Genomic DNA, 12357 nt, shown 5'->3' on the forward strand with positions numbered 1-12357 from the left:
ACAATAAGGTCTCCTTGGAGCCTTCCCTTCTCCAGACTGAATAGCCCCAACTCTCTCAGTCTGTCCTGATAGGAGAGCTTCTCCAATCCTCTAATCATCCTTGTGGCCCTTGTGTGAACATGTTCCAGCACATCCATATCCTTCTTGTAACAGGGGCTTCAGAACTGGACACAGTATTCCAGGTGAGGTCTCACCAGAGAGGAGTAGAGGGGGAGAATCACCTCCCTCGACCTGCTGGCTATGCTTCTCCTGATGCAGCCCAGCATATGATTGGCTTTCTGGGCTGCAAGTGCACACTGCTGGCTCATGTTGAGCTTCTCATCCACCAGCACCCCCAAGTCCCTTTCTTCAGGCCTGCTCTCAAGCCAGTCACTGCCCAGCCTATATTGGAGCTTGGGATTTCCTCGACCCAGGTGCAGGACCTGGCACTTGGTCTTGTTGAACTTCATGAGGTTGTCATGGGCCCACCTCTCCAGCCTGCCAAGGTCCCTCAGGATGGCACCCCTTCTCTCCAGCGTGTCTGCTGCACCACACAGCAGACACACACAGTGTCATCAGCAAACTTGCTGAGGGTGCACTCAATGCCACTGTCCATGTCACTAACAAATACGTTGAACAAGACTGGTCCCAAAACTGATCCCTGAGGGACTCCACTTGTCACTGACCTCCACTTGGACATGGACCCATTGACAGCCACTCTTTGGGTGTGATCGTCAAGACGGTTTTTTAATCCACTGAATGGTCCATCCATTGAACCCATATTTTGCCAGTTTGGGGACCAGGATGTCATGCGGGATAGTGTTGAAGACTTTTCTCAGGTCCAGGTAAATGATGTCAGTTTCTCGACCTTCATCTATTAATGTTGCGACCTTGTCATAGAAGGCCACCACGTTTGTCAGGCATGATTTGCCCTGTGACCTACATAGCTTCTTTCTCACTCTACCTCAGAAATATCAGAGTTTATCACTTCTTTCTAAATCCTCCTTTAGGGCAGAGAGTGTATGTCTCCATGTGATTCCACACTAGGAAGCCCCAGATTTTAGTGGAATCCATAATTAACATTACTAAAATTGAATCTCAACAGCTTTATGTGCAAGGAAACCTAACCACTGTTTTTACCTCACTCTTGGTCCCAGTGCCTAAATTTAGGCCTAACATTATTTTAAATCCAGATTGAACACATTTTACTTTCATCAATAAATTCCAAAAAGTAACAGCTCTTCATTAGTTTCCTGGTGACCTCGTATATAACTTTCTGATTTATTCATTGTTCCTCTCAAAAGTATAAGAGGAAAAAGTTAAACAGAGTTCTTCAGAATAAACTCTGGACTTCTGCACAGCTTCCAATGATAAAAACAATTTCCCCTTTTTGTGGCCTGAGTTTGGTTTTACAATCATAGAGTCATTTTGGTTGGAAAAGACCTTTAAAGTCATCAAGTCCAACCATTACCTAACTCTGCCAAGTCTGGTGCTAAGCTATGTCCCTTAGCACCACATCTCTGTCTGGGATGTTGATTAAAATCACCTCCCTTGGGAGCCTGTTCCAGTGTTTGAGGATCCTTTCAATGAAGAATTTTATCTAATACACAATCTAAAACTCCCCTGGTGCAACTTGAGACCATTTCTTCTCATGCTGTCACTTGTTAACTAGGGAGAAGAGACTTACCCCCCCACTTCACTACAACCTCCTTTCAGATAGTTGTAAAGAGCAAAGATGGTCTCCTCTCTTCTTCTTTTCTCCAGACTAAACAATCGCATTTCCCTCAGCTGCTCCTCATAAGACTTTTCTCCAGACTCTTTGCCACATTTTTGCCCTTCTTTGGACCCATACCAGCACCTGAATGTCCTTATTGTAGTGAGGGTTCCAAAACTGAACACAGTACTCAAGGTGTGGCCTCACCAGTGCTGAGTACAGGGGGCAGACACTTCCCTGGTCCTGCTGATCATGCTATTCCTGATGCAGGCCAGGATGCTGTTAGCTTTGTTGGCCACCTGGGCATGCTGCTGACTTATATTCAGATGGCTGTTAGTCCACACCTCCAGGTCTTTCTTCACAGGGCAATTTTCCAGTCACTCTCCTCCAAGCTTCTAGCATTTCATGGGGTTGTTGTGACTCAAGTGCAGGACCTTGTTGAATCTCATACGGCTGGCCTCAGTTCATCAATCCAGGCTGTCCAGGTCCCTCTGCGGAGCCTTCCTACCTTCAGGCAGATCAACACTTCCTCCCAGCTTAGTGTCATCTGCAGACCTACTGAGGCTGCACTCAATCCTGTCATCTAGATCATTGGATAAAGCTATTAAAGAGAACCAGCCCAAATACTCAACCCTGGGAAACACTCTTATGACTGGCTGACAACTATATTCAAGTCCATTCACAACTGCACTTTGGGCCTGGCCATCAGCCAGTTTTTTTACCAAAGGAAGTGTTGACCCACCAGAGTCATGAGAAGCCAGTTTCTCCAGAAACTGCTTTACTACAGTCCAGGTAAAAAACACTCACAAGCATTTGTGCTATTCTGAGAAGATATTTTCCATCACTGGGTTTAACACTATCAGTGTAACATCTGACACTGGCCTGACATGTAAGGATCCCTTTGAAGGCTTACAGCCATTTTTGCAATATGAGTCTTGGAATCTAGTCTGGAATCAGCAACTTCTTTTCAGACACTTTTGAGTGGTCATAGTGATGAGCTGGCACAAGCAATCACACTGTATGACAGAAAATCAGTCCAGAAGGTGCACTTGACAAATTGGTATTTTAAAAAAGTCTCATTTTCTCCTGTCCAACTGCCTGGTCACATCTGTTTGGCTACATCCTTGTAATCTAATTAAACTGATAGACTAAATGCAATGAATAATTCAAACTCTTCTCGATTCCCCAGCTCTTTACATTCCCCACAAATTTCCAAGTGATTTGAAGAAATAAAATTACCCCATGGTACTGTTTAGCAACCCAGATACACCAATCCCAAGATGAAATAGTTAAGTTTTAGAAGGAATATTAACTGTTGAAAGTACACTAATAATCTTTTCAGTGAGCATCTTCATTTCATTCAGCATGAAGAGGTTAAATTTGGATGTATATTTCAAATTATGTATGAGGCTTAAAAATTAACAGGGAAAGCTCTGTCTGGTTAACACTGCAATTTATAAAGGCTCTGTATCAGGATCTTTTCAAGCAAATCACAGTTAAAATTATTTTAACATTGATTGCTCTCCTATTATAGTTTTATCATGTCTTTGAGTCTTGTAAGAATAGATTGATAGCGGCATTTCATTTTGCATTACATTTGCAGATCTCATACAATCTGCCATTTTCTGTTTTCCCTAAAAGATATACTGGTGTCCTAAGTCTCCTTTCCCATCTATTTACATACTTATAGATATGCTTCATCGCCAAACCCTCTTTTATTTACAGATTCAAGGTATACAACCTATGCACAAATTGCTACTCGTGGAATAAATTCAGGCATGTATGTTGTGTAATTAACTCCAATTATGAATTGAAGTAATTGCATATAAAGAAACTAGTTACATGTGTTGCAGCCACTGTTTTGTGGGCAGCTGCTGGACAATGCAGAGTGCATGATTCCTTAGCTGACCAATTCCTTAGCACATTGTATAAAGCAAAACAGTAACATTCCATGTGTGCCAAGAGCAACACCCTCACATGGGCACCCTTGGATTGGAACATGCTGCAGTAGCCACCTCACCTTGACATGCTGGCACTTCTTATTGGGAAAAGATTTTAGCTTATATATGTGGTTGGGTTTTACTGGTTAAGGGTTACATAACAAAGAGTATAAAAACCAGCCACTGAGCCATAGGCACTTCACTTAGGGCTTCTCAAGGTTCTTTGGTTAGGGACTTCAGTTAGGGCTGCTAGGGACTTCTGCTTCTGTTAGCTACTTCTGGCTAGGGCTTCAGTGTAGGGACTCTGCGAGGGATATGCTCGGGACTTCTGTTAGCTGCTTTGTCTGTTAAGGGCTTCCGGGACTTCTGTAAGTGAGACTTTGAGATTCTGGAATGCAAGGGATTCCACGGTGCAGCAATAAAGGACTTCTGGGAGGACTTCTGAGATTCTCTGCTCTCTGCAATTCTGGAATCTTGTTGCTATATGGCAATTGGGTTCATGCCTTCATTCTTCACCCAATGGCAGCCCGAATCGGGGGGAGAAGAAGAACAACAACATGGTTAGAGTTGCTTTTGCTGTTTAAGTTTGCGAAGTGCAGAACCTCCTTTATCTATAATATGACTATACAGCTATCAACCTACTGAGGTTTGATGATTAAGAAGCAACTTTTGCTATGGTCAAAACGGGTCACTGAATTATCCTCAGAGGCTTAGGTTATATCCTGACTCAGCTAGATTTCTGTTCTAGGTTCAAATTCATGACCTCCCTATGTTTTCCTGGTTACACCACGAAAGTTGTGGAACACTAGTGAAAAGTATACATAGGAGAACCACCTTTTCTATGTATTTTTGTTGCAATCATTGAGATTATCTCAGTACTAGTACATTTTATTAGAAGTTTGGATAGTTCCTGTTACTAAATAATGGCTTCATATGAGGGAAAAAAAAGATGAAAGAATTTTCAACAGGATAGCCTGATGAAGCTGAAAAAACATAATTTACACTACATTTCAGGGATAATTGTCATTTTGGCTTACTGCCTGGAATCTAAATATCACAACACTTACAGTGAGGCAACAAAGAACTGCAGAAACATCTAGACCAAAGTGCAAACACAAATATAAATCTTTGTATACATCTCATTGATCTTAATACCACAGAAGCATCTTAAACAACACAGAAACATCTTAAATTATCTAAAGACGCTGCAGTATTGCAAAATTCACCTCAAAGCTGGAAACATTTCTAATGGATGAACTGCAGAAAATTCTTGCCTTGAACTGTCATTACAATCTGTACCTAGCAAACTTTGAACTTCTCTCATCTATACTTCAGGGGGAAAGACATTCTGATATAACACTTATCTGTATTGAGGACAGGTCTAAAACAAGGATACTTGCAATAAGCAATACATATTTTTTCAAACAGTAGCACTTTCGGTGGAAACTGATCAGCATGGGAAAAGGCCTTAATTCAGAGAGACACTTATAAAGGAGGAGATCTCTTGTGTTTGTTCTCTCTAAGCAAATAAATGCATGTGTGTAACATTTGTGTGAGTATGGACTCATTGTATCTGCACATCTTGTATCCTTAGAGGTCATCCCTGTGTTCTGCAATGGGTTTAGAGAGTCCTTTAAAAACTGAGGAACAGGGCCTTCAACCCTATGACCACACAGAAGAAGGCAGGACCACCTAAATTAAATTTGACTAAATAGCAAGTAAGTGTGCTAGACTGGGAACCATCAATGACCCAAACCATTTCTCCTAAATAAGTGCAGCATAATTGTGTTATCATTAGAACATCCTTCTGTTATTGAAAACACTTGTAAGGCAGTGCCAGCATGTTTCTGTTTGCATCCAAACAATAATCAAGACTTCACACAGATGATTCATTGTCAGCTATTTTCCCCACTCACTAAACAAGTCTGATGCTAGCAGCATACAAGCTAATTAAGTCAAGTATCTGGCGTGGGAATCTACACTACAGCTGTCAGCAGAATATCCATAGAAGGACCTGAAATAATCAGCCAATTGGGCTGATACCCCAGGGAGGTGAAGAATGTCTCCCTAATGTAGAAAAGAAGAAAAATGAATGTTGATAAAAATCGTTCCCATAGCCTACCACCAAATAAATGTATTTTTCAGGACTTTTTTTTTGAACAAAACCTTGAAACAAAATGTTCCAGATTCACTGAGCTTAATACTTCAGACTGGATATTGGTCACTTGTATGTTTCGTTCCTTATTACTTTCTGTCTCTCTTTTAAATCTTTCTGGCATCATTTTGCTGCCTAGATTCCTTGATGAGACAAGATCATGGGATGCCTTGCTTTTCAAATATTTTTTGTTGCTCCCTCAGGGTATTGTTGGCATTGAATGCGCATGGTGCAATCAGGATTCAGAAATGTAATTTTTTTAGGAGTCCAGCACAGTTGAGAAAGCATTGCAGTAGGATGGAAGAATTGAGATGTCCAAGAAAAAAAAAGTGACATTAACGAACTGAATGAACAGGACGTTAATATTTTGACACCTTGTCAAGTTGCCCGTATTTCTTTTTTATTTTCAGTATGCTTTACAGAATTAGAAGAAACTTGTGCGGTTTGCAATCACTCTCGCTATATTTAAGCAGAGCTATGGATTCTAAGACCTTTTAAGAGCAGGGCCTAAGATGGCTTCTGAGCATGGAAAACTGCTGCAATAGTATCCTTTTGCACATGTAGCACTGAAAGTGAACTTATCTTTTTTCTTAAATAAAGGCACAATCATGTCCCTCATAATGCAAAGAATATATACAGATAGGTCTATACAGAAAGCCTAGTTTAATAGCCATGGACAGGTCCCAGAAGAGCTAATGGAGGCGTATTTTTTTATTAAAGCAAATTAGATCCCTCTGAGTAGATAGACAAGAACTGCTGGGTCTGTATCTATTAAAGAGGTTAAGTACTTTGGTCACAGGGTCATATTTACACCCCAGAACTAAATACCTATGAGCACTATTTGGTATTAAGTTGCTTTACTCAGAGGCTCTTGAGAATCACAGGTCATCCAGAAAATATGCAGAAGAGAGGGTTGTTTCTGAAAACTCACCACTTTGCTAAGTGTGTCTCTGCAAAGTCAGGTGTTCCTCACTGAAGTTATGGTGCAGCAATCTGTTCCCATCTATTTTTTTGTATAGTAAACATTGGCACAGAATAAGAGTTCAAAATGAGAATTCTTAACTTCAAAGCCAGAAGATTTAGAGGTGAATCATTCTATTAAACTGGAATTATTGTATAGAAAGGGGATACAAAATTCATTAACTCACCAGAGGATACAAGCAGGAGGATAATGACTACTCATACCTTGGAGCAATGGAAATCTGAACAGCTGTTTAAATTGGTAACAAGCATATTTCCCCTTATAATACCATTGGCTAGACCAATAATTCTGTTTTGTGGCTTGGACCAGTCCTCAGTTGTTAAAGAGGGAGTCTACACTGTCATTTGGAAACATCAAAAAACATGTCAACGTGCTGTCAGTTTAACTACCTCCAATAACTACTGTAACTGCAGCAGCATTAAGCTCATTTGAATGTCCGAGTATATTTCGCTGAAATCAGTACTGTGGTGGGGTAGAAGGGAAAAGAGTTAGTCTCCACTTTTTCTACTCTTGATCTCTTTAACTGCTGTGAGTGGTCTGGTATTGATAGCCTTTAGAAATCTAGTGCTAAACTCTTTATGTTTTGGGTCTGATCCATTATGGTCAGTCCAATTTTCCTTCAAAGGAAGCTAGATGTAAATATGAGGTTGCACATTTAGCAAGTCAGGAGTAGAGTTGAGGCTGGCACCATCTCCAGCATCAAAATTTTCTCAATTTCTTGGTCAATTTCAATCAAACTAAATAACACACTCATTCATAGACATGCTGTGTCTAGTGAGCAAGGCAGGCCCTGGAAGTCTCCTGTTTCATGTTGTGGCTTATTTAGGAGCAACTCCCATAGACGTCAGAAACAGTTTTGTTTTAAGCTGAATCAAGAAGGGAAATTTGGGCTTGTCATAAAATGATGATCAGGTATGTACAAATGAATCAATGTGCTTCCCATTATGATGGCTCAGTGTTGCAAAGAAAAGCAAAGCTTGGGAGGAACAAAGACCGCAGTTTTTCATAATTATAGATATTTCTTAGTGAGCCTGAGCCCTCCGATTTCCTTCTTTTAACTTCCACTCTTCCTTCCAAAATAATAACACATTTTACCAATAATTGTGAGGAAGTCTCAGATGGAATTTGGAAAGAGAGATCTAACGGAATTTCATTTCATTCTTTTTTTCTTCTGTTTTTCCCCTCTTCCCTGATTTTCTACTTGTGATTTCTTTCTTTGGCTTATTGCATGACACAGAGATGGTAAGGTGAAAATAGAAGTTAATGGTACTACCATTGTTTGTTTCTATTAGCATTTACGTATGAAACAAAGGAATTTTGGAAGAGAACCAGACTGGCCAGTAAAACCTTACACCCTCATAAACTGTACACTTGCTTTGGCTTTGGCTTAGATCCCAGAACTTGTCACAAGCTTTATTATAAGGCTGTAGTTCAGCTGAGTTTTGTTAGCTTTATTACAAAAGCTCCCCTCCTCCTTCTCAAAGGAAAAAAAAAAAAGAAAAGTAAAAATCAAGCAAGAAAAGCTTTGTTCATTCTGAATGCTTTTCAGATTCTGCAGCAATTAGCCAAATAACTGGTCAGCATCAATCATCAGAAAATAAATGAAGTTTATTGAAAATGTACAGAAAATATACATCAACTCCTTAAAATAGTCCAAGAGTGACTAATATAAACAATAAGGCAGCCAGCCACACTTAAGCATGCCACAACTTCTGAGAAAGCACAGGCCTAGTACTGCCAAAAAAGAGTCTACAGAATGACTAGAGAACGATATGGACATTGGAAAGAAGATGCACGCTACATATCAAGAGGAGACTTTTTAAAATACATGTTCCCAAAGAAGTAATTTAGCTCTGCATGAATTCACTTAGGGAATATATAAAGGAAAAAAAAAAAAAAAGGAGGAAAAGGAATGTGTTACACAAGAGGCAATAATAAAGCTGTTGGTGTCATCCTGCTTTTATACATCTTGTATCTATAATTCACATAAGGCCCTTTGTTTAAGGCCAAGTACATGTGAGAGCAGTAAAATATTTACACAATAGTGATGGGATTTAATTTAATGAAAAATTAAAACCTGTAACTGCAGATTGAACAGCTACTGAGTAGATATGTAGAACTCCTCTGAAAGATCAGTTAGTTCATAGCACTTTGTTGGAATTTGAAACATGGCCTTGTAGGTAAGGGACTAATTTAAGAAAAACAAGATCTAAGTTCAACTCTTGCAGGAGTCAGTCAGTTGTCATGTGATCATTGAGTAAGTGACTTACATTACCTGTATTTCAATCCTCTGTCAAGGAAATGGTGACCAAAAATTCTTATTTGAGTCTGGTTTAGACTAGTCTAAAAAGTTCTTACAGTGTAGAAATTTTTGCTCTTTTAAAACTTCTTGAGTTAGGAACTGTTAATTGACTATGACTGTTAATTGACATTGTAGCACCAAACTGATTGTAAATGTTTGTTCTCCCACTGGAAAATACAAATCCATAAAATTTATATTGAATTAAGCTCCATGACTCCTTCAGTAGTTGTTTGTATCCAGCATACCCAGGGAGCAGGACTATTTGAAAACCTTTCTTCTCATGCAAAATATTTAGTGTTTATATGTGAGCAGTACTTTTTGTGGGGAAAGGCAATACATTTTCTGATTACTCCTCTTGGAAACCAAACTGTTTGGCTCACCAGCATTTAAGCCTGGCTCCCATGTTAAGGCTGTCATTGGTAATGGCTGCAGGCTGCTTTGGTAATGTCTGAATCTTCCCTGTAGAGCTGTACTGAAAGCTTCACCTTGTTGGGACCAAATGTGGGACCAATTGTTGTCATCACTAGTGAGTAAATCACATCCTGAACTTGTCTTCCACTACTTCTTGGAGAACAACATTATCTGTCTGGTGGTTCTTTGCATTGGGTCATATAACAGAAAGTTAGTCACCGTGCTGTACTATTGTATTCATGACGTCCATCAGCACTCTACTGCAGTGAGAATTTGTGTAGCAGATGAAATCTGTATGCAAAAAATCACTAGCATAGTAGAAAAATCGGTTATGTGTGAAGCGCCATGTAATACATTGCTACTGCATTTATATTCACAAACAACGCATGCAGCTCTTAAGATGTATTTGGTAAATGTTGATTTGCAAATTTTAATCTGATAACTGGGAATTTTGAGACTATACTCTAAAGCTTGCTTGTATCACAAGTAAAGAATGTAGAAGTAAAATGACAAAGGACCTGTACCTGTTAATAAAAGGAAAAACAAAATGCAGGATGAAACGAAGGGCCCACTGCAGTACGCCATAGCACAGATTCTGTGAATTGTTCAGGAAGACATTGTTTTACCAGTCAGCAGGAATCAGAGCCGCAATACCTCTGAAAGTCTGCCTCTCAGTGCTTTACATTCTTATTGCTTTCTTTGAGAGGGAGGGAGGTTTGAAGGTCACAGAATTGGTGTAACCAGAACCAGATGAATAATTACTTTTTAAGGAATTTAGTTCATCTGAAAATTTTATCCCAGAAAAGTATGAGTACAAGAAAGTCTGTGGTTGAAAGAAAATTTTGTTAAAATTACATAAATATTGTATGTTACTTTTCTGTGGAAAGTGGCTCTTTTATTATTTAATATATGAAAGAAACATACTGACAAGACAGGCTACATAGCTGGAGTTCTGGGTTGTGTAATAATCTTCAAGCAAGAGTTTTATAATAAACGTTTAAATATTGCACCCAAGCTCAAAGTACGTATATTAGAAAGTCTCAGACTGAAAAAAAAAAATGTTAGCACAATTAATATTCGAATTGTATTAAGTGTCATTTTAGTTAAAAAAAAAAAAAATCCCACCCCATTCTTCTGTGCTCCTCTCCAAAAAAATTGTAATTCATCACTAGAAATATCATTTCAAAAAAATATTTTTCTTCTTTCTGTTATTTAACCAGAGATGAATGTATTCTTTTGAGCAAAATAAGAATGAATCTGATTATTTTTCTTAAATCAGAAACAGATCCATATGAGGACTTCAAAATTATGAGAACACTTTTTTTCAATTTCTGTGCATTTAAATGGTATGTTGTAGGGAAAATGCTGATTATTTTCAAATGTTGAATACTAGGTTGCAAAGCCCTTTGAAACCACTGGGAAAACTACAAACAATTTTGAAACAGGCCCTTTCTGAAATGGGCCCTGGACATAATACATGTGACTGGCTGAAACTTATCTCATTATGCTGATCCAAATACGCTGTTTATAGAATCATAGAATCAGTCGGGGTTGGAAGGGACCACAAGGATCATCTAGTTCCAACCCTCCTGCCATGGACAGGGACACCTCACACTAGATCAGGCTGGCCAGAGCCTCATCCAGCCTGGCCTTAAACACCTCCAGGGATGGGGCCTCAACCACCTCCCTGGACAACCCATTCCAGGCTCTCACCACTCTCATGGTGAAGAATTTCCTCCTCACGTCCAGCCTGAATCTCCCCACTTCCAGCTTTATTCCATTCCCCATAGTCCTATCAGAACCTGACATCCTAAAAAGTCCCTCCCCAGCTTTCTTGTAGGCCCCTTTCAGATATTGAAATGCCACAATAAGGTCACCTCGGAGCCTTCTCTTCTCCAGTCTGAACAGCCCCAACTCTTTCAGTCTGTCCTAAAAGGAGAGGTACTCCATCCCTCTGATCATCCTCCTGGCCCTTCTCTGGACACGTTCCAGCATGTCCATATCCCTCTTGTAATAGGGGCTCCAGAATTGGATGCAGTACTCCAGGTGGGGTCTCACCAGAGCTGAGTAGAGGGGGAGAATTACCTCCCTTGACGTGCTGGCCACACTTCTCTTGATGCAGCCCAGGATCTGGTTGGCTTTCTGGGCTGCAAGTGCACATTCACAGCTCATGTTGAGCTTCTCATCCACCAGCACCCCCAAGTCCCTCTCCTCAGGGCTGCTTTCCAGCCAGTCACTGCCCAGCCTGTATTTGTGCTTGGGATTTCCTCCACCCAGATGCAGGACCCTGCACTTGGTCTTGTTGATCCTGATGAGGTTGGCTTGTGCCTATCTCTCCAGCCTGTCAAGGTTCCTCTGGATGGCATCCCTTCCCTCCAGTGTGTCTGCTGCACCACACAGCTTGGTGTCATCAGCAAACTTGCTGAAGGTGCACTCAGTGCCACTGTCCATGTCACCGACAAAGATGTTGAACAAGAGTGGTCCCAGGACTGATCCCTGAGGGACTCTGCTTGTCACTGGCCTCCACTGGGACATGGACCCCTTGACAGCCACTCTTTGGGTGTGGCCATCAAGCCAGTTCTTTATCCATCTCGTGGTCCACCCATCAAACCCATGTGTCACCAGTTTGGAGACCAGGATGTGGTGTGGGACAGTGTTGAAGGCTTTGCTCAGGTCCAGGTAAATGACATCAGTTGCTCTCCCCTCATCTATTAATGTTGTGACCTTGTCATAGAAGGCCACCAGGTTTGTCAGGCAGGATTTGCCCTTGGTAAACCCATGCTGACTGTACCCATCATGGCAAACTCACAGGTTTCAGAACTATCACACAATCTATTTCTTTCTTTACACTTCTTTTGGCCCAATTTTGGCCTG

Source organism: Indicator indicator, chromosome 2, assembly GCF_027791375.1.
Source record: "Indicator indicator isolate 239-I01 chromosome 2, UM_Iind_1.1, whole genome shotgun sequence".
Taxonomy (NCBI): Eukaryota; Metazoa; Chordata; class Aves; order Piciformes; family Indicatoridae; genus Indicator; species Indicator indicator.